Source organism: Diaphorina citri, unplaced genomic scaffold (assembly GCF_000475195.1).
Source record: "Diaphorina citri unplaced genomic scaffold, Diaci psyllid genome assembly version 1.1 scaffold412, whole genome shotgun sequence".
NCBI lineage: Eukaryota > Metazoa > Arthropoda > Insecta > Hemiptera > Psyllidae > Diaphorina > Diaphorina citri.
Window position 1 is genome coordinate 85,836 of NW_007377847.1, and position 21,956 is coordinate 107,791.

General features: G+C 38.9%; 1 protein-coding gene and 1 long non-coding RNA gene across 2 annotated transcripts in view; one reads left to right on the forward strand and one right to left on the reverse strand.

The window, feature by feature from the left end:
* LOC103508584 (laminin subunit gamma-1) overlaps positions 1 to 21,956 on the forward strand; it is a 126,681-nt gene that overhangs the window by 46,872 nt on the left and 57,853 nt on the right. The gene's annotated exons all lie outside the window — the stretch shown is intronic.
* LOC103508578 lies at positions 7,019 to 7,374 on the reverse strand. Its single transcript, XR_541331.2, has 2 exons — positions 7,340 to 7,374; positions 7,019 to 7,127 (listed from the first exon to the last, which is right to left on the reverse strand). It is a non-coding gene; the product is annotated as an uncharacterized LOC103508578 (long non-coding RNA).

Sequence of the window (21,956 nt, forward strand, 5' to 3'; positions counted from 1 at the left end):
GGCGCAATTCCAACCAAGTTCTTCGAATCTTTTCCATCAATCACGCCGTGGTTTTCCGACTCTTGTAAGTTTGATTTCCGATTTAGTTGAACCCCTGGGGTCCCTGGGTGGTATGTTCAAGACATTTGTCCAGCCAGCCTAGTTAGTGCCTTGTAAACGAATAAACGAATTCTACTAGATCTTGAGTCCGATTCCCGGCCGGGGAAAATTTACCCTCAACAGATTATAAGGTTCGTTCTCGGAACGTCTTGTTTTCTCCTATTCTGTCCTCCTCTCTTCGATTTTGGAACGAAAAGACTCCGCAGTTAAAGTTTCCTTTGTCAATCCTCTTGAAGTAATCGTCTGGAAATTAGAAGGGAACATACCCCGAAGGGGTCCTCAATACTTTTGTAGAATTTAAATCTTAGGCACTGCGGCACTGCTGTTATAAAGAGGCCCTTCAAGTCTTTCTAATGCACATGCTGAATTTGACCTAGCAAATTTTTACAAGCCAGTTCTTTTTAGAGTGCCGACTCCTGATAAGCCCATCACCTTATAGGGAGATCGAATACCTGTATAGGAGAGTCAGTGCGATCACATGTTCTCTCTGAAGCTTAAAGATTCCAAAGAGCTCCTATTGTTTCAACGTTCCAGGAATATTTTACTGAATTGAAAATGAGCTGAAGTCTGAAGTCCCATTGAGGATGTACCTGTATAGGAGAATCAGTGCGACCACATGTTCTCTCTGAAGCTTAAAGTTTAGATTCCAAAGCGCTCCTATTGTTTCAACGTTCCAGGAATATTTTACTGAATTGAAAATGAGCTGAAGTCTGAAGTCCCATTGAGGATTGTCTACGTCAGCGATTCCCAGTCTGAGGTATCGTGCCCCCAAGAAAGGTCCAATGAAAAAAGGGTCATTATTCCCCCAATTTGTTGCAAAAATATAAAAGTGTGGTGTGTTTGCCAGTATTTGTCTTCTTTGGAAGGCACTTAAATGCTCTTTTAGCGCCTATCCGAGTTTCCGAGTCCCAAGATTACCGATATGTTCTCTCTACGTTGTCAGTAAAGCCTAATTAGGTTCATTCCAATTTGGTTACTCTAAAATAGTCCTAAATAAAGTAGTCACCAACAAAAGGCTCTTGTTGGTAACCACTGGTATACGCTCTGTCCAGCGTCTTTAGAACAATGAAACGCGATGAAACTGGAAATCCAATTGTATTTACGACCATGTCAAAGTCTCGCCAGAGTCTTGACCGCTTGATCAAGACTTGTCTCGTCACATAAGTCGAGATATAAATCAATCATCTTGCGGATTGTCCATTATTCTTGCTGATCATTTTGCGGATTGTCCATTATTCTTGCTGATCATTTTGCGGATTGTCAATTATTCTTGCGGATTGTTAAAGAGTTGCAATAAAGGAGGCACGTTCGAGAGTATTCTAGGTTTATGACATGAAAATAGCAAAATAGCCCTTAACCCATAGAGCTAATAGAGTTGTCTGAAAATGTAATGGTCTACCTGAAAATAGCAAAAAGGCTAACACACTTGCCTGAACATATAGTTGTCCACTTGAAAATAGCCCATAAGGCACCAGGAAACTAGCCCAAAAGTCACCAGGAAAATAGCCCAAAAGTCACCAGGAAAATAGCCCAAAAGTCACTAAAAGGCCATTTTAATGTTGTAAACTTTCGACAAAAGAGCATCGACCCGAAAACAATTTATTTACATAAATGTCTAGCAGTTAGATGAGGCAGCCTTGGTCTACCTGATGAGTTCTGAAAAGAACGAAACGTGTCCTCGGCTAGAGGGTACACGGTACAATCTCGTTAGATCAATGTGCAAATAGTGCATTAATTTGTTTTTGGTGAATCTGAGAAAGCCTCTTTACATTTTTTGTAAACATCACATGCCCAGTTGCCTAGTGCGATATCTTCCCCCGTGGTTGCTTAGAAGCTGACACTTCACCATCAAGTAGACCTGACAGATACACCTGATCAGGTCCTCCTGTCAGACCTACCTGATACTTGATGAGAACACACACTATCAGGTAGACCTGATCAGGTGTACCTATCGTCAGGTCTACCTGATAGTGAGTTGCTGGCCTTAGAAGCTGACAATTTACCGTGACAATGTATCATTTGGGGCGCTTACAATCTTGGAATCAAATTAATTTATCACGGAACAAATTTATGACCACACCTGCTGCTGGACCTAAGGTTAGGCGCCAGGAAGATTACCAATGCAGTTAAATGCCACAGTGGGGAGCCTTTTCAAAGGAGATGAGATGCTCTTCAGAAATACCTACTTCAGAAATTACCTTATGTACCGTGTAAAAGATTCCAAAGCTAGTACCAATAAATCACGATGTACATTCCAGGACTATGGTTAGAAAATGGTTAGTACATATGGTTGGAAGATGGGTAGTACCTGGTTAGAAGTACCACTTTGGTATTAAAACTATACCGACATGAAACCAAACTGTTTTTAATTACTTGGATAAAAAATATGTTTTGAAATGTTATCACTTACCTCAATATTATGGAAAATCACCTGGATTTCTTACACAACTAGTAGATAGCCATTAAAGAGTTTTAGTTTCGCTGCCTTTGCTGAAGCAGTTTTCTTGAGTCTACCTGCCTGACGTTTTCTGAGAATCAGTTTTTCAGTGGATTAACCTTCCAGCAGTTTCAGCTCTAAGCGTATAATCAACAAACACCTAAAACATGTATAATAATATTTGGCAAATATGTATTATCAAGTGGGTACATATTAACGTTTTAGAATTTAGACCTCAGTACCTAAGGGACCTACGACCATAGGTACTGATATTAGGAGGTTAGAGACCCCAACAGGTACGATTCTAAAACCCATTGTTCTAAGTTTGTTCAATTTTATTTGACATTTACAACTCTTTCTCAAATTGAACCGTTTAGTGTTTTTTTTTCTCTCTCATTCCATGAATTTGTTTCGGTTCCTCTTGCTTGGCCTTAATCATCCAATTGTTGAAACCCGTACGTTGCTTTATATGTAGAAGTAGAAAAAGTCAGGGCACATTCTTTTATTATTATTTTTTACGGCTTTCTTTTAAGTGGCAGGGTTCTCCTAGAGGAGCTCTTCCACCCAACCACTAATCTTTTCTTTATTATTATTATTATTACACAATTGGATCAAACTTTATTAAATATACAGATGATAACAAAAAGTATATACATATAAATACAAATAAAGTTTGATCAAGGGTGGGGTTAATGCCTATGGCATTCTCTACCACCCCACCCTTGGGGACTATGGTTAGAAAATGGTTAGTACATGGTTGGAAGATGGTTAGTACCTGGTTAGAAGTACCACTTTGGTATTAAAACCGACATGAAACCAAACTGTTTTTAATTACTTGGATAAAAAATACGTTTTGAAATGTTATCACTTACCTCAAATTTTTTATGGAAAATCACCTGGATTTCTTACACAACTAGTAGATAGCCATTAAAGAGTTTTAGTTTCGCTGCCTTTGCTGAAGCAGTTTTTTTGAGGCTACCTGCCTGAAGTTTTCTGTGAATCAGTTTTTCAGTGGATTAATCTTTCAGCAGTTTCAGCTCTAAGCGTAGGTATAATCAACAAATATCTAAAACATCTGTATAATAATATTTGGCAAATATGTATTATCAAGTGGATACATATTAACGTTTTCGAATTTAGACCTCAGTACCTAAGGGACCTACGACCATAGGTAATTAGGTACTGATATTAGGAGGTTAGAGACCCCAACAGGTACGGTTCTAAAACCCATTGTTCTAAGTTTGTTCAATTTTATTTGACATTTTCTTTCTTGGGATGAAATAATGACTTATACTCTTCACTTGGGTTGGTAGGGTTGGTTTTATTTTAAGACAGACATTTCATCTCAATTCATATGGAACTTTACAAAGTTACTGAGTCCTCCATTAAGATGTTATCCTTTCTTGTCTAGCTCCTCATCCTTAACATCTTCTAGCAACGGGTTAACATATCAAGTTGAAGAGCATGAGGACCATACTTTACATTTCAACCTGGTGAAGATTATCTTGAGTTTAGTTTTCAGTGATATAGCGCGCGCTAAGGTAGGCTCTGTGAAATTGAGCTTTGAAATCGTCAAAACGCTCGCGAATGTGTGAATTTTCAGTTTAACTTGACGTGTGTGAAAATATACCTACAGAATTACTCTAATATTTTGTCTTTGTGAGTCCCAAAGTATGTAATTTGAATAAAGTTTATTGCTGTCTAGGGATCTAATATTTTCGTTGAAAGTTGTGAATTGATTTTTTAACATATCTAAAATATCTTTAAATTAATTTCGAGCTTTTAAATTTTGTATCAGTAGAAGTTTCACCGAAATTTTTATTTTTCCGGCGATTCATAATTTCATATTTTTTATTGTTTTATTCCTAGTTATCAAATTCGGTCATTTTTGGCCCCTCGGCCTTGATACCAACCAAAGTAGTTTTTTGGCGCAATTCCAACCAAGTTCTTCGAATCTTTTCCATCTCGTCCTATGAACTGATTCCGGTATATCTCTCCACAGAGCATTAAATATCTTAATGCTTAATGCTCGATATAATTTATTGGAGACATTACCGTATTGATTTTATTGGGCTATAAACTGAATCGCTTTATATTAATGGGGCTCAGTGATCAAAACAAGTTTCATGAGAACCGCTCACCTAGGACCTCCAAGATGCTGAGTTGCTGACAGTATTTATAGGACGATACCTAATTACCTACTGTTCATATTATGGGCTATGGGAAATCCATCTCGTTCTGTGCTTTTTCACCTCCAGTTATTTTCAATAAATAAATAATCAGTGATTTCTGATTTGTGATTTCAATTATAACTTTAATATCTTTGGTACAAGAAATACCTCAACACCTAATGGTAACCATAGTTTAAACTAAATTCACTAATGATCTAATGAAGCAATTACTCTAATTCTAGTTTAAAATGTAGATTTACTCTAAAACGTGTCCCTAAAACCTCAGTTCAGCTCGATAGGTATCAATTGTTTTTGAGAGCATATCAGTGAAATCTGACCCTCTAAAATTCTGTATCACTCTAAGAAGTCAATCTCTACCTATCTACTACACACATAGAAGATTCACAACAGGTGGTTGAGTCAGCGTTTCCTGCATGATTTTGAGTTCTTTGTAGAACTTATCGTAGTCGCTGTTGTTTGGATCAGCTTTGATTTCTATACTCTCAGATTGAGCGCCAACGTTGGCCGTATTGGTGGTCAAAAGTTCAGCAGAATTTTTCGGCGCCTAAGTGGGGGAGAATATTTCAGTTTTAGCGAAAGTGGATCATTGTTTTTTCTTTTTAGTAACTTTCCATTGGTAGCCTGATTAGACATAACATATTTTCATACCTAGACTAGACGTTTGTGGATTCGTATAAGCTTAACCCATCATTTGGGGCTCTTTGCTCCTACACCTAAGCTCCAGAGTGGGCTTTTTGTGTATGGAATTAACCTGATGCCTAGACATACCTGGTATAGACTTGACAAAAATCAACATTAATCAAATTACATGATTGTACGAAAATTTAAATAATCTGCAATTCTTACCAACAGTACATCGCGCTCCGGAAGTTCGAAATCTTCTCCAGTAGATCTTTTAGCAGGAACTGTATTCCCCAGATTTACCTGTTTTACAGATTGTATTGGAGGCAGCTTCATTGACGAAACACTTTTATTTGGCACTAGCTCCAGAGTGGGCTTTTTGTGTATGGAATTAACCTGATCCCTAGACATACCTGGTATAGACTTAACAAAAATCAACATTAATCAAATTACATGATTGTACGAAAATTTAAATAATCTGCAATTCTTACCAACAGTACATCGCGCACCGGAAGTTCGAAATCTTCTCCAGTAGATGTTTTAGCAGGAACTGTATTCCCCAGATTTACCTGTTTTACAGATTGTATTGGAGGCAGCTTCATTGACGAAACACTTTTATTTGGCACATTTTCCATCTCGTTCTGTGCTTTTTCACCTCCAGTTATTTTCAATAAATGAATAATCAGTGATTTGTGATTTCAATTATAACTTCAATATTGCTTACAAAGCAACATCATCAATTTTGATTTAGATTAGAATAGCTTTGGTACAAGAAATACCTCAACACCTAATGGTAACCATAGTTTAAACTAAATTCACTAATGAAGCAATTACTCTAATTCCAGTTTAAAATGTAGATTTACTCTAAAACGTGTCCCTAAAACCTCAGTTCAGTTTTTGAGAGCATATCAGTGAAATCTGACCCTCTAAAATTCTGTATCACTCTAAGAAGTCAATCTCTACCTATCTACTATACATATACGGTTTTTGCTTTTGAACCGGTTTGACTATGTTTGGTTTCTTTTTGAGTTCGAACTTCTGATTGGTCGCATATTTGTGACCAATCTGTTGGTGAGCGTTATCTACCTTCTGATTCGTCGCCGATTTATGACCAATTTGTCCGTGAGAATTCTCATACTTTTGATTGGTCGAAGATTTGTTACCAATTTGTTCTTGGGCTTTATCAAACTTCTGATTGGGTACAGATTTCTGTTGGGCAATAACTTGGGTGTCGTCTGATCGACTGACTTTACACGCGATTTCTTGAGCTGAAACACGTTGGCTGAATTTGACACTCGGTCTCAGGGTGCTTTTTGATTTCTTGAGGTCAGATTTGATGGATATGTTTTGCTCCGCTTTCGATCGTATCAGCATGGCTTTGCGATCTGGTTTTTTATCCTGAGAAGAAAAGTGGAGAGGGTTTGCCACTTATAATTTGTTTCTTCTATTTAGTAATATGTCAAATGATAAATCAAAAGGCTTGGATATAGTATACACGCATACACCCTTTCATGTCTTAGAACTAAAACTATTCTTTATTTCCGTCAGCTTTTTTTGGATTCCTAATGCAATAATGGATGCTCTGTTCTCTTCGATTTCTCTAAAGAATCATAGCTCAATAATAAATGTAATAACTTTAAAATTGTAGATCAATTAATTTGAAGACTTGCCTTCATAACTCCGTCTTTGAGAGTAGTTTTGGCTGCAGGTTTTGAGCTTTTGATTGCAATTGACGGAGGATTCGCACTGTCTTTTGTTGGAACCGCTTCATCTTTATTCTTCAAACCATTGAAAACAAATGAAAGGTAAATGTCAGCTTTCTATTTGAATGCATGATTTACAATTTTCTGTCAGTTTTGAGTGAATTTTACTCTCTCCTCTTTTTGAATCAAACGAAAAAACTCAATATGAAATGCTTTTTTTCAGTACAACCTATCTTACCTATACAAGTATCTAGTGATATTTTGAATATTCGGATACCCAACTCTACCTGTTCTTCCGCTTCAAAATTCACTGAACTTTTCTGGCAGACGCACTACCACCGAAGCTGGCTAGGCTGGGTAGACGTGTCCTCGGCTAAAGGGTACCTACACGGTACAATCTCGTTAGATCAATATGCAAATAGTGAATTCATTTGTTTTTGGTGAATCTGAGAAAGCCTCTTTACATTTTTTGTAAACATCACATGCCCAGTTGCCCAGTGTAATATCTTCCCCGGTGGTTGCTTAGAAGCTGACACTTCACCATCAAGTAGACCTGACAGATACACCTGATCAGGTCCTCCTGTCAGACCTACCTGATACCTTCTCGTTAGATCAATATGCAAATAGTGAATTCATTTGTTGTTGGTGAATCTAAGAAAGCCTCTTTACATTTTTTGTAAACATTACATGCCCATTTGCCTAGTGTGATATCTTCCCCGGTGGTTGCTTAGATTAGAAGCTGACACTTCACCATCAAATAGACCTGACAGATACACCTGATCAGGTCCTCCTGTCAGACCTACCTGATACCTGATGAGCACACACACTATCAGGTAGACCTGATCAGGTGTACCTATCGTCAGGTCTACCTGATAGTGAGTGGCTGGCCTTAGAAGCTGACAATTTACCGTGACAATGTATCATTTGAGGCGCTTACAATCTTGGAATCAAATTAATTTATCACGGAACAAATTTATGACCACACCTGCTGCTGGACCTAAGGTTAGGCGCCAGGAAATTCCTTTGTACGGAGTCCAGTGTGTAGGACATAGAGAAAGGGTGGAAATTGCCAACCCTGACAAGAGCGAGGAGAAGCAAAGTAAAACAAAAGATACCCACAAGTCGAAGGAAGTTTCCACTTGAGGAATAGTAAAAAGACGAGAAAATTGTGTCTCCTTTTAGAAAGCACTTGATGTACTACCTCTCTACAAAACAATCTTACCAAGCACTCTCGAGATAAATAGGGGAGAACTTGGCACAACTGGATGTGAAAAATGTCACGTTCCTTTTAAAAGTGGATGGTATGCAACATCCACTTATAAAGTAGATGGTGCTCAACATCCACTTGTAAAGTGGATGGATAGATGGTTTTCAACATCCAACACCATTTCAAAGTGGGTGTGGATGGTATTCTAGCGGCTACAACATTTATACACACAACCACAAGTTACCACACATAGGGACCTAATTCAATACAGCTTCTGATTTTTTCACTAAATTTGTGCCATCTCGTGTCAGTGTCCAATGACATAGGATTATCAAACCACTCATCCTTCCGGTCATCATCTCACCACAAGATCAAGAATTACCTGTGGATCCCCCTAATGTCAATTCGAAGCCCCCATATCAATCTCATCTAGAGCCATAAACCCATACGCAATGCATGTTTTCATAGTCAACCGCAACCGACATCCCCTAATGTCAATTCGAAGCCCCCATAGCAATCTCATGTAGAGCCATAAACCCATAAGCAATGCATGTTTTCATAGTCAACCGCAACCGACGTAAAGTCATCTGATACCGCCTGTTCCGGAAGTGTTGAAGCTGGAAGTTTTGGAGCTTGATCTGTTACAATGACGGTGGCACTACTTGTGAGTGCCCTGGTGTTTCTCCCGGTTACAACAAGGTGTGCGCGATGGGATGGTATCACACCGTGGTTTTCCGACTCTTGTAAGTTTGATTTCCGATTTAGTTGAACCCCTGGGGTCCCTGGGTGGTATGTTCAAGACGTTTGTCTAGCCAGCCTAGTTAGTGCCTGCCTTGTAAACGAATAAACGAATTCTACTAGATCTTGAGTCCGATTCCCGGCCGGGGAAAACTTTACCCTCAACAGATTATAAGGTTCGTTCTCGGAACGTCTTGTTTTCTCCTATTCTGTCCTCTCTTCGATTTCGGAACGAAAAGACTCCGCAGTTAAAGTTTCCTTTGTCAATCTTCTTGAAGTAATCGTCTGGAAATTAGAAGGGAACATACCCCGAAGGGGGTAAATTTGTCCTCAATACTTTTGTAGAATTTAAACCTTAGGCACTGCGGCACTGCTGTACTGCTGTTATAAAGAGGCCCTTCAAGTCTTTCTAATGCACATGCTGAATTTGACCTAGCAAATTTTTACAAGCCAGTTCTTTTTAGATAGAAAGTAAATTTGTCCTCAATACTTTTGTAGAATTTGACCACTGTAGTAAACCTTAGGTACTGCTGTTATAAAGAGGCACTTCAAGTCTTTCTAATGCACATGCTGAATTTGACCTAGCAAATTTTTACAAGCCAGTTCTTTTTAGAGTGCCGACTCCTGATAAGCCCACCACCTTATAGGGAGATCGAATACCTGTATAGGAGAGTCAGTGCGACCACATGTTCTATCTGAAGCTTAAAGTTTAGATTCCAAAGAGCTCCTATTGTTTCAACGTTCCAGGAATATTTTACTGAATTGAAAATGAGCTGAAGTCTGAAGTCCCATTGAGGATTGTCTACGTCAGCGATTCCCAGTCTGAGTCAGCCCCCAAAAAAGGTCCAATGAAAAAAGGGTCATTATTCCCCCAATTTGCTGCAAAAATATAAAAGTATGCTGTGTTTGCCAGTATTTGTCTTCTTTGGAAGGCACTTAAATGCTCTTTTAGCGCCTATCCGAGTTTCCGAGTCCAAAGATTACCGATATGTTCTCCCTACGTTGTCAGTAAAGCCTAATTAGGTTCATTTCAATTTGGTTACTCTAAAATAGTCCAAAATAAAGTAGTCACCAACGAAAGGCTCTTGTTGGTAACCACTGGTATACGCTCTGTCCAGCGTCTTTAGAACAATGAATCTCGATGAAACTGGAAATCCAATTGTATTTACGACCATGTCAAAGTCTCGCCCTCGCCAGAGTCTTGACCGCTTGATCAAGACCACGTCTGTCTCGTCACATAAGTCGAGATATAAATCAATCATCTTGCGGATTGTCCATTATTCTTGCTGATCATTTTGCGGATTGTCCATTATTACGGAAACGATTCTGATGGTGCGCCATCTTGGATTTCCTAATATATGGTTTGGATTAGGGTTCCAATCATGATGAGGGGTCCTTTCCCTGAGTACATTTCCTGCACTTCTAGTTTTATCATGTGGGATAAACCCTCTGCCAAGTGTTCCCACAGATTCGCCACTGTTGATATTCTACAGTCTCCCAATATGGTCTAATGAAGCAATTGAGGTCTAGGGCCAGCAGAGGTACTCCTGTCATTTGGCCTGTACATTACTGCATGACTCCAACATACACGATTTTCGTTGCCATGGATACAGCGACATGAAAGCTGTAAACATTTCTGCCATACTGGGCTCCAAGAATTCCAAGATACAAGTGACACATTCGATGCTTTGAAAATCCAAGCAATTATGTCCCCCAATAGAAGCGAGAAGCGTGACCGAGTGGTATCTACCGTAGTTTTGTAATGGTATCTTCCATATCTTGTGAGAACTCGGAGAAAATGCAGCAAAATTGGAGGTAGAAATACACTACCATCACGTCACGTCACGTGAGCTCATGAGAAGTCAGAAAGATGTATATCAAAGTTTTCCTATAATATTGGAGGTAATTTCGTTCAGGACAGCTACACTACTATCACGTCACGTGAGATCACGTGACGTGATGGTAGTGTGTTTCGACCTGTAGTGATATCCACCGTAGCTTTGTAATGGTAGCTACCGTACCTTGTGAGAACTCGAAGAAAATTCAGCTGTTAACTTTTACTTTACATTTGAAAGCTTGAAACTCTCTTGGACTTTGCACTTCTTGATTGATCTGGAAACTTTATGAGGGTCCGTTTTGAGAGCAGCAGCCAAAAGAGGTGAGCTGGAGTGACATGACATGCCGAAGCCATCTGATAATTATATTCGAAGCTCTGGTGTCTTGGAGGCACGAAATGACACACAAATCATAAAATTTAATGAAAAGATGAAGTGTGAACAAAATTTATAGACCTGGACATTGTGCTTAACAACATACATAATTGAGTTCCAATGTTCACCAAACTCATCAAACGCTAACCTGCGGCTTCGAAACGAAGCCCAGTCATCGATAATTTCAACAACCCTGCTCAAAAAACTTAAGCCCCTTAAAAAAAAACTAATAATCGCTACCCGGGTGTTCTTAACTCGCCTGGGTAAGACTCAAGCTGTGTCCACAGATAGTCGACGGACGTCGCGCGTCGATGGACCATCGAAACCGTCCACACTGCCTCGACAACATAGATTCACCTCGTCGATCGACGGCCGTCGACTATTTGTGGACACAGCTTTAGAAACCGGAGCGGAGCTGCGGAGGTCCCAAATTCAATCCCGAGAGGGGTCCAAGTTTATGGCACTCTTTATTATCAGTAAAAAATTACGCAACGTCATAAATTACCTTGTCATAAATTAACTTTTTACACACCCTGTATATCAAGAACACTTATGACAATTGGTTCTCACTTATAATAATGACATACCGCGTCATACCTTTGGATCAACCTTATGGACCACCCAGATCCAATTACTCAGCCAGAGTACGTTACTTACAAGTCTTAATATAAAATGGTTTACCAATCTCAGTGGTGCAGTTCTTAACGCTTCAAGTCCAAGTCAAGTCATGAAATTTATCTAGGTGTAACATTCGGGAAACGATATTTGTGACAAGCATTTAAGTATGCTTAACACAATTAAAAAATTCCTCCTTATAAAATGGTATGGGGATACCTACCATACAAACATAATATCTAATAAAGCTGGAACAGTAAACCCATTTTTTTTCTTTTTCAATTGGTGTTCACTGCCTTCTTCCGTAGGGATGAAACATCTGCTACCCTGGACTTCAAGGGTCTGTGTCGTAGCATGTCCGTCCCGTAGTGTCCGTCAGATGGGCGAGAAGAGATACCTACAGTAGCAAACACTACAGAATGTGATGTGTGATGTCTACAAAGAAGATATAGGGGAAGGAATACGAATGAATGTACCTAAAAATTATTACAAAAAAAAACTCCTAAAGACTCAAAAGAGAACTCCTAAATCATGCTCCTCATAAAGGTAAATCAAAACCAGAGTACCAAAAACTATTTCTCATTTATCAAAGGGTTTAGGATATTTTAAGGGTTCAAAATAACTGGAAGAGTAATTAATCATGATGATTGTAGAGATCAGGTTTTAATGGGGGGAATTAAAGCAATGTTTGGTCCTCTATCTAACGTGAGGCGTCAAAAATGAAGGAAGAATGAAGCGGATGAAGGGTTTCCGACGTAAATGAAAGATATAAACCATCATTATTTGTTGGATGTGTCTAACCATTGAACAATTAAAAGCAGAACTATTAAAAGAAACACTACAGAAAAAAACTCCTAAAGACTCAAAAGAGAACTCCTAAATCATGCTCCTCATAAAGGTAAATCAAAACCAGAGTACCCAAAACTATTTCTCATTTATCAAAGGGTTTAGGATATTTTAAGGGTTCAAAATAACTGGAAGAGTAATTAATCATGATGATTGTAGAGATTTGGTTTTGCTACTTTGATCTCAGAGGAGGAAAATGCATTTCAAGTAGGTAGTGTCAGTTAATTTGTGAGGCACATGATAGTATCTCAGAAAAAAAGGCCCTGACGACCCCTGAAGGTCCGATCGGGGCCTCCTATCCTGTCTTCCTTATCTCTTCGATTTCGGGACGATAAGATCTTAGCAGTTACAGTTTCCTCTGTCAAACCTCTTAAAAAAAATTAATAATAATAAAATTAAAGATTCAGCTGTTTCATCGATGGGAATTAAATAGCCAAAGAAACACACAGGTGTGTCGGCGAATCAGAAGATCAACTCCCAATCTGTTTCATGGAAGTCGTAAAACCTGACGCAAAAAAAAGCTCAAACGCGGCATAGGTAGTAAAAAAAAAAAAAAAATTATTACATAATTACCTGAAAATAAAATTACATGGATACCTAATTACAGGAACTTCAGTCATGATAGAAATGAAGAGTTTAGAGTTTTGGGAATCAAAGAAAGAGGAATAATAGGAAAAAACTAATATTAAGATTTAATTTAAAAGTATAAAGGCGTAGGTACATTATTTAAAGAGCAAGGATGGAAATCACCGTCCCCAACAACTAGAGAGGGGGAAAAAAGCAACATAAAAACAAAAGATACCCACAAGTCACAAACAGAGGAAGTTTCCACTTCAGGAATTGTGAAAAGACGAGAAAATTGTGTCTCCTTTTAGAAAGCACTTGATGTACTACCTCTCTACAGAACAATCTTGCCAAGCACTCTCGAGATAAATAGGGGAGAACCTGGCACAACTGGATGTGAAAAATGTCACGTTCCTTTCAAAAGTGGATGGTGTGCAACATCCACTTATAAAGTAGATGGTGCTCAACATCCACTTGTAAAGTGGATGGATGGATGGTTTTCAACATCCAACACCATTTCAAAGTGGGTGTGGATGGTATTCTAGCGGCTACAACATTTATACACACAACCACAAGTTACTAAAGTTAAGCAACGCTAGGCGTCGCTAGAAGCTAAATGGATTTTTGACGCTTTGAACACCTATTTCCGTCAATTAAGTACACATTTCACATTTGGTACACATGGCACTTTTTCGTCAAACAAGCACACATTTGAGAGTTCGGTCATCTAGATACTCATTTTTCTTCTAAATCCGTGCACGAAACCAAAATGAAGCCTCTAATCCACCAAGCAATCCAAGTATCAGTAAACTACATTGTATGTGTAGAGTAGCCAGTTCCCCATGAATAATCGCGAAGATTTATGCAACACTCCGGGTACTTGCCACTAATACCCGAGACCTACATGTACTAATATGGACTGAAACTTTCGTTTGGACAGAGGTACGGGTAACGCTCCATGCCAAATACGCTAATGTCAGTACTTAAACTCGTACATAGTACTTGGAAATACATACATCATTATAGTATACATATTTACACTCGAGTAGTAACTAGTAGTATAAAATAATAATAATGTCTGTATGTAGCATAGTGGATGGTACACAGGGCGTGTATGCTACTTAAGGAAGCTTTTCACGGTGGTTCAGTAATAGTATAGGAGGCATTCTCATCAGTAGATGTTGATTAGAATGCGTCAAACTCTTGAAATAGCTATATTGTTTTTGGAATTATACCTTATGCCAGTCTCTCACGATCAGATCGTCTGACAGACACAGTCGGTATACGTCAGAAAGCTTGAGATCTAGATCTGAAGCTTTTTCCGCGACACACATTAAGGTGGTCTGACCGTGGGTATTAGTAGTGAAGCATTCCTAAGTATAAATAAAGAAAATTTGCCCGGAAAACTTTTCCGGCGAGATCGAGCTTTTCTGGGACAATTTTTTTCCGAGTGATTTCTAAACTTCACTGAACTTCAACGTACATTTACTACTAGTAGTAAGGTATAAGTAACAAGTAATTCGTGCCAAAGGCCTATGGTTTTCAGGTAGGACAAGGTTGCGTCAATGTTTATAGGGAAAATCAGGTTTGAAGTTTGGATGGTAGGGATTTTCCCTTGACCTTCTTTCATGAATTGGACAATAGTGCAGCCTGAAAGAGAACATCCAGTGCATTTAGAATAATGGAGACTCAAAGTGCAAAGTCATAAGCCTAAGCTATACTAATACATTACGAAGAAATTGACATAGTAGGTGTGAGGGAGGACCTATAACTTGAAAAGATATTGGAAGTGTTAACTGCTAAAGTCTTACCGTCCCGAAAGCAAAGGGAGAAGAAAGACATGATAGGAGGAATCTGTTCCAAGGAGGAACCTTGTTACTCCGTTAGAGTTAGATAAAATCATCCACCCCGCCAGAAAAGGTCCCCCAAAACCCTTTTTTCATGGAGCTCTTCATATCAAAGGTAGGTATCTCACAAGTTCACATTTGCCATGCCTGTCAAAACGGCAAAAGCTACAACCTGATGGTTTATCAGAAAGCGAGTTCCCATGTACCGTTTTTCCCTTCACTTTGTCACACATGATGCTGTCTTGGCTACTAACAGACCAACACATGTTGCAAAGTAATATGACATAAACCGTAAATAACCTTCAACGTACATTTACTACTAGTAGTAAGGTATAAGTAACAAGTAATTCGTGCCAAGCTGCTAAGCTTGGTCTAACAGCACTACTGGCTATTATAATCTGTCCCTTTTAGCTTGGGAATATTTTAGAGGAGTCAACAAAAGACAAAGCTACGTTACCTCGGTACCAGTATGTATTTCATTAGGAGCTGATATGTACTCCCTAATATTGACAACAATTTGAACACCGTTCTCAGAATTCTCTTCCTATGACGTGTAATACAAGCTTTTGATTTTGGTTGATTCTCACAGTTTTGGCTAGCAAATTCTCAAGCTAAAAGGCACAGACTATACAAATGCAAGCGACATTGGGACATAAATTCAAACGTCGGCAAATGCAACTCTGACCTGAGACTCAGGTCTCTTCCTTATGTAAACAATTGCTTAGAGAATGTCATGTGAAATCCCAGCGAAAAGTTTGGGTGCTCTCCCCTTCTTTTGGAACTTTCGGATTAGGGAGCTTTGAAATCTTCTGAGGTCTTCTCTTCCTTATGTAAACAATTACTTAGAGAGTGTCATGTGAAATCCCAGTGAAAAAGTTTAGGTGCTCTCCCCCTCTTTTGGAACTTTCGGATTAGGGAGCTTTAAGATCTGATAGATCCTTTTCTATGTCATCGTTAGTCAGCTGAGAACTGCCAAGGTCTTAACGTCCCGAAATCCAGAGACGGAAGACAGGATAGTAGAAAGCCAGCCATTCCGAGAACGAACATTATCGGTTCAGGATAGAATCCGCCCCGGGCAGGAATCGAACCCGCGGCCTAGCGCTGACAAGTCAGACGCGCTACCAACCAAGCTAACTAGGCTGGCCTATTTGTAATCTGGATGGAGGAAGTATCGTGCTCGTAGTTTATCTAGGGTTGTAATTAGAGAACCATGTGATCTCTTGTTAGCAGATTTATTGGTGTGTCCATACATGGGAGCAACGGCTAAAGTGTCTTGTCCTACACATTTGACATGTTGGCAAGTGAATTTTGCCTCTCTTCTCTCTTGGCAAGTGAATTTTGCCTTCTTCCTTAGCTTAGCAAGGAGGACAGCCAGGACTCACTAGTTCTCTACGGGGAATCTGAATTTCTCTCTAGAATTCCAGCTGTAGATCTGAGTTTCTCTCTAGAATTCCAGCTGTAAATCTAAGTTTCCCTCTAGAATTCCAGCTGTAGATCTAAGTTTCTCTCTAGAATTCCAGCTGTACATCTAAGTTTCCCTCTAGAATTCCAGCTGTATATCTAAGTTTCTCTCTAGAATTCCAGCTGTACATCTAAGTTTCCCTCTAGAATTTCAGCTGTAGATTTAAGTTTCTCTCTAGAATTCCAGCTGTAGCCACACACGCATTATTCTCCCAATAGGGTTACTGTCACAAACCGCAAGTCCCCTAAAAAATGACATCGCCTAAAATGTAGATTTAGGCATAGTGAATAAACCACAACTCGGGTCCCAATAGGTGATGGGATCATTTCAGGACCGGATTTAGTAGGCGTCCACAACGGAGCCCCTGGCCCTCGAACCTAGCCCCGACCCTAGCCTAGCTTAGCCTCGACCCAAGAGAAAATAAACAAACCATGCTGAGATGGTGTGAATGTGGACCTTATGACCTTTTCTTAGCAGTATAGACTAAGCAGGGTCTCCAGAATAGGCTGATTGGGGATTTCTGTCCCCAAAATCGGGGAAATTAGGGGGCTTTTTGAGGATAAGAAATTATAGGGACTTGTCACTATTTTTAGTCCCTCCTTGGCATTCCAAATTAGGAATAAAATTAAGGTCTATTTACCTATGTATCTAAGTATTTACGGACCTATTCTACTTTCTACCACATAAAATCAGCCCTGATCAGAAATTGTGATTGATAATGTATGCAAAGATATGGCTCATTACATGGCTTCAGTGACACGCTACCAAAGTCATTAGTCAAAATAAAGCTGCGTCCACACATAGTCGACGACCGTCGATCGACGTGGTGAATGTCGTCGAGGCAGTGTAGACGGTTTCAGTCGACATCGATCGAGCGGATCGATTTCTAATATTGAAATCTTAAACTTACACTTGAACTTGTGAAGAACTTCAAAAGGGCTATTGAACTGCGTACAGATATCTGTTTCCAAGAATGCTCTTGTGGTTGTGAAATAATATCAAATAGGTACTCTGTTACAAGTGCAAGTTCTATTTAGAGTAAGGATCTTAACTTGTACAATGGTATCTACAATAGTGCGATACATAAGATACTAGTACTTTTGAATACCGGATGGACCAGAAAACCTCAAAATTCGTATCTGCAAAAGTCATATTAATTTTATTTTTACCTATAGGATGTAAACTGCCTGAGATCATAGGAGATCGGTAGGTACAGGCACAGCTTTTTGTGATAGTGATAGCGCTTTAACGTCATTGTATAACCTGTAAGCAAGGTGTTTCTATCTTCCATTCGGTGATTTCAGTGACAAGCTAACCCACCTACTCACATTTTTATCTCACTCAGCCGGAGTGAGGCCGGTAGTTTAGTCTTAGGAGGAAGCCATTTAGGGCATTTGGTCCACCCAGTAACTACATGAAAAATACTTATTTATATTATGGATGGTTTTGGTACACATGTTTGTGCTGTAAGATTAGAAATATTTCGTGCGTCTCATGTAAACAAAATCATAGAACTATGTGCGCAGAATTCATGTTTGTTTGTTTTGTTACTTTATGGAATATGCTTCTTGGATTTTTGTTCTCCCTCAGTAGAAATAGTAAGAAGAAATATGTAGGAACTAAAGAAAATAACCATCTAAGAAATAGCTTTGTAACCAAGCATCAAGTGTAACCAACAAATCAATAACTCCATCCCTCTTTCTTCTCTCCCTAGACCGTTCTCTCTCTTACTTCTCTCCCTAGACCGTTCTCTCTCTTCCTTCCCCTCGAAACACTTGTAATTACCAGTGTAACAAAATGTTTAATCGTGTCGTCATTTTTTGTTAGGGTCCAGATTGTTCCTCATTTCTACTTCCTTCCTACCCCTTCCCCTCTTCTTCTCTCCCTAGACCGTTCTCCCTCTTCCTTCCCCTCGAAACACTTGTAATTACCAGTGTAACAAAATGTTTAATCGTGTCGTCATTTTTTGTTAGGGTCCAGATTGTTCGTTCTCTCTCTTACTTCTCTCCCTACACCGTTCTCTCTCTTCCTTCCGCTCGAAACACTTGTAATTACCAGTGTAACAAAATGTTTAATCGTGTCGTCATTTTTTGTTAGGGTCCAGATTGTTCTGTAACGTTGGCATATATTTATACACCGACTTATGTAGGTTTATATTTTATTTTGTTTAAACTTTGCGTTTCATGAGAGTGAGCTCGGATAAAAGTTTTGATTGGGTTTTAAGGGACATTTAAAATGTTGAACTTTTGTACATTATTGGGACCAAGTTTGGTGTCCATTTTGGACTGAAATTGCTGACGTGACTATCATCACTACTATCTGTATTTCCTCGGTATTTACCGTTCAAAATAAAACCGAAGGAGGATTCTAATAGGTATAATTCTCTATCTATTTCTATGGGTACTCCTTTAATAAAGGAGCTGTAATAGTCACTACCTATCAGTAGTTTTGGACTTGTAAATATCCACAGGTTTAGAACATGGATGTATGGAATGTTGTGTCATGGTCTTTAATTATGTAGATCAAAAGTGTCCCTGGGGTGGGCCCTGTAGGCCCAAAGTTCTGATATTTTGGACTGAACTTTGCAAAAAGCTCGAACAGAATGCGGGGTTCTCAGGTCTTACGCCTCGAGGTCGCTCAAACTTTTCAGAGATTTGACAAATTATATCACAAGATTTTGGACTTGTAAATATCCACAGGTTTAGAACATGGATGTATGGAATGGTGTGTCATGGTCATTTAATTATGTAGATCAAAAGTGTCCCTGGGGTGGGCCCTGTACTGTAGGCCCAAAGTTCTGATATTTTGGACTGAACTTTGAAAAAAGCTCGAACAGAATGCGGGGTTCTCAGGTCTTACGCCTCGAGGTCGCTCAAACTTTTCAGAGATTTGACAAATTATATCACAAGTGTGGATCAAAGGTCCACACGTGGATTATTTGGTAATTTCCAACCCGTTTAGGGAATCAAGGACTCTCTGAAATGTTGGGGACTACTGAATTAAAAGAAGGTAATAGGAAGTCCTCTAATAGGGCCCAAAGTTCTGATATTTTGGACTGAACTTTGAAAAAAGCTCGAACAGAATGCGGGGTTCTTAGGTCTTACGCCTCGAGGTCGCTCAAACTTTTCAGAGATTTGACAAATTATATCACACGTGTGGATCAAAGGTCCACACGTGGATTATTTGGTAATTTCCAACCCGTTCAGAGAATCAGGGACTCTCTGAAATGTTGGGGACTACTGAATTAAAAGAAGGTAATAGGAAGTCCTCTAATAGTCACACTAAGATTATTACTACCATGGCTATCATTATCATCATCATTTCGGTTGTCTCCGGATATTGAGACAAGTTCCATAAAAAAAGGAAAATAAAACGAAGGAAAGCCCAGCTTGTTAAAGATTAAATTAACCAATACCGAATTCCAGAACTAGATATAAGTATGTATATACATAGGTCCTGGTAATTTAGCCCCAATAAATTTGGGAGCATATGAAAGGCTCAGTAAAGTTTTGTTGGTAGAAAAAAAAACTTGCGTACCTATAATATTTTTCAGCGTACTGAAAACATACAAGTTCCAAGTACCTAGGCTATTTAAAAAGCTTTTAAATGTTTTAACCCTTTGGTGAGCTCTAGGGCTGCAGTAATATTTCATTCTTACAATTTTTAAATTTATGAGGACTACTCTAGTTGGTTCTCTCTCTCCCCCTCGTGGTATTGCTCACATTGTAAAAATTACATAATGAAAAACAATGATTTCATGAGCATAACGGGAAAGGGGGGACTTGAATTTTTTTCTCCACATATTATCTCAACAGAGTTCTTTTAGATCTACGCTGGGTTAAAGAAAAAAATAAAATGTACATATAATTCACAAGAACAAAAATAATTATTGTATCTTTTGTATAAGGTCTGGAGCTCCAGTCTTTTCTCGACAGTCAACCACATTAGGGATCTTCTAGGGTCAGAAACATGGTCATATTTCCTCAACCCGAAGATATAACGTACACAAGCATTTTGGTAAGTTTGAAGTTTACTCAAAAGAGTGCCACTAATATTGCTAAACACTATACCACCGTACTCAATTGTTGGGAAAATAAGAGAAGTACATAAGAGTTTTTTCGTCTTCAAAGGCAAAAACCTTTTTAAACCTCAATTTCTTTCACTGTGAGCCTTTAATATATTTCACCAGGGAGGTCTTGAATGCTCCTAGACTTTGTGAGTCTCTTATATCCCTATAAAGTCAGCTCCCATGGCGTAGTGGTCACTGCACTCGCCTTGCACGCGGGAGACCCGGGTTCGATTCCCGGCGGGGTTTTACAGTTCCCTTAAGGAATTATTTTGCATTAAGAATTATTTATGCATTAAAGACTTAATTTGGCAACTTGAGGTTCTGTGCATGAAGGACGGATATTAATGAAAAATCAACTATGTTTATGTAATAAAAGGTAAAAACCTAAAAACTTTCAAAAGTGCCTTACCTGAGGTGGAACCCAACCTGTTATCAAGCGTGCCGGGAGGCGCGCGAACGTCAAGAGTTCGAAGTGCCTATAATAACGCGAAACAGAGTTTCATTGTTTTTCGGCATTTCTATTCAACATCAAATGTTTTTAGCTGATTAATAATTGCAAGATATGTTCTTGGCGCTTGACATGCATTCCATCAATCTTGTATAGGTCTGATGTGAGAGGAGAAAAGGAAGATAAAACTTTAAAGTTGGCATTATCTGGATGGGTTTGGACATTGGACTTTGAACCATAAAATAAAAATATTTCGTGCGTCCCATGTAAACAAAATCATAGAACTATGCGCAGAATTCATGTTTGTTTTGTTACTTTATGGAATATGCTTCTTGGATTTTTGTTCTCCCTCAGTAGAAATAGTAAGAAGAAATATGTAGGAACTAAAACTCAGAGCAGAGCTGAAGTATGCAGTAATTGCATTGGTCTTCATGTGATATATTGCAGTAGTTTCAGCATGAAACTGGGTTTCTAGAGGGTCGTGAATTTTGCACGAGATCGAGGTTTCGCTGGTCCCCGAAATTATTCTTTGACAATCTACTAAGGTGTATTTTGATTTTGAATTTCGGGAAACTTTCAGAAACGGAACCGATTTCCGTTTGGAAACTTAAAATAGCGCCTGTACTAAACCATAGGAAATCCAAGATGACGCTCCATTGGAATTGGTTCCGTTTACGAAATTTTTCCGAAAGGAAAATATACACAACTCTTCTTGTTAACATTGGTAAAATGGGACTGAAAAGTTCCTTTAACACAATGTCTTGTTTATTACTTTCTTTTTGGGTACATAGGTACTTTTGGTTAAGTAAGAACATAGTTTCGTTAAGTCGTGCACCTAATTTTTCAATCTTTATGACGGGAATCGATCCTGGAACTTTTGAGTACCGTCGCGGTAGTG